This window comes from Echinops telfairi, unplaced genomic scaffold, assembly GCF_000313985.2.
Source record: "Echinops telfairi isolate 266 unplaced genomic scaffold, ASM31398v2 ScPeMD7_7469;HRSCAF=8507_0, whole genome shotgun sequence".
Lineage (NCBI taxonomy): Eukaryota > Metazoa > Chordata > Mammalia > Afrosoricida > Tenrecidae > Echinops > Echinops telfairi.
In genome coordinates, this window is record NW_022111372.1 from 60,262,691 (window position 1) to 60,264,539 (window position 1,849).

Below are 1,849 nucleotides of genomic sequence, written 5' to 3' on the forward strand. Positions count from 1 at the left end.
ATCAGTGAGGGACTGTTGAGTTTCTCTGAATGAGGTTCACAATCTGCAGCCCCCACACACCCTCCTCCTGGCCTTTCCTGCTGGGCCTCAGAGGGGGCTGACTGAGGTGGATGGGCTCCAAGTAAAGGCTAAGAAGCCCTGGGGTGGGAGGGGGAGGTGGTGGGGAGGGGGCACCTGCTTTCCAGGCAGGCTTGACTCTGCCCCTTCCCAGCTGTAGGAGTCTTCCCATCCATGAGATCAGACAACCGTGGTAATTGCCCTCACAGAGTCTTGCAAGGACTAACTGCAGTACTCTACATTTGGCTCTTGGCGCATGCTCTGGTGCACTGTAAACACTCAATTATACATTCACTGGGATAGGAACACTTAACATTGTGGGGGAAAAGTCAATGACACTCCAAACCATTTAAAGATAGTGTGCGCACCTGATCCAGACTCCAGCAACATTCTTCAACGAGATGGAGAAGCCGGTTGCCAGTTTTATCTGGAAAGTGAAGCCCCAAGAAGAAAAGCCTTTCTGAAAAAAAGATACAAGGTGGGGAAGCTTCACGCTCCCCAGTCTCAGGACCTGCTACACAGCCATGACAGACACATGGCCCATGGAAGCAGAAATGTGAGCCCAGAAGTAAATCCATCCATGTATGAAGGGATGCTCTTCAGCAAAGGGTCAAGATCCTTTAAATGGGAAAGGAAAGCCTCTTTAATAAATGCTGTTGGCAGTACTGGATATCTATTTCCAGAAAAATTAAACAAGATCCATACCTCACACCATGCACAAAAACTAACTCAAAATCCTAACAAACTAGGGACAATGCTAAGGTGTTAACGCACAGCATAACTAACCTACCAAACTTAGCTAAAAATGTACGGGCCGAAGAAGGTTACTTAGGTCACCCAACACAGAACACCTGTGCTCATCAGACGACTCCACCGACAGAGTGAAATGAGCACCTAGAGCCGGGAGGCGGTTTGGCTCCGACGCCTATGCAAGCATCTGATCTCTAACATCTGTGTGGAGTGTCAACACCTCCACAACAAAGAGGCAGATCATCCGACTTAAAAATGGACCCAGGAACTGAACAAACGCTTCATCAAAGAACACCAGCAGGCAGCTAGCGAACACACAAGAAGATGCTCATGGCAAGGAGGCATCAGAAAGTTGCAAATGAAAGCTAGCGTGAGGTACCCTGTCATCCAGCAAGAGTGGCACTGATGTAAATCTTAAACAACAAACAACCAAACAGAACAACAAACGCTGGCGAGGCTGTGGGGACGTTGGGGTTCTTAGGAACAGCAGATAGCACTGCAAATGATCCGCCCACGATGGAAACCACTGGGGTGCGTCCTTAAAAGGCTAGAAAAGAGAACACCACTCGGTTCCAAATCCCCACTTTTGGTTACATGACGAGAAATAGAAGCAGGGAGGTGAATAAACGCAGGCACCCATGTGTGTCGCAGTGACCGTCACAATGGCAGCAAGATGGATGCCGCCTCGGTGTCCATCAACAGATGAGCGGGTGCAGAAACTGACGCATCTATCCAATGGAATCACAGACGGGGACAAGAACCGTGGTGAGTTTGCAAACAGCGCACAATGTGCAGGAATCTGAAGGACATCGTGCTGAGTGAAATCAGCCAAATACAAAAGGACAAATATCGTAGGAGACCTCAGTTATTAAAAGTCAAGAATAGGTTTGCACACAGAAAGAAACATTCTTGGGATGGTTACCAGGGAGGGGAGAGGGAGAATCCCTGACTAGATGGGAGATGAGTTAATTCTGCCAACTCGCTGCCATCAAGTCCAAGATGACTCATCGCAACCCTGTAGGACGGGGCTGAGCTCCGGGGG

At 49.0% G+C, this 1,849-nt stretch overlaps 1 protein-coding gene across 1 annotated transcript in view; it reads left to right on the forward strand.

Moving 5' to 3' along the window:
- Positions 1–1,849, forward strand: part of SLIT3 (slit guidance ligand 3) — a gene marked incomplete at its 5' end in the record, with an annotated part of 712,261 nt that overhangs the window by 658,630 nt on the left and 51,782 nt on the right. The window lies entirely within an intron of this gene.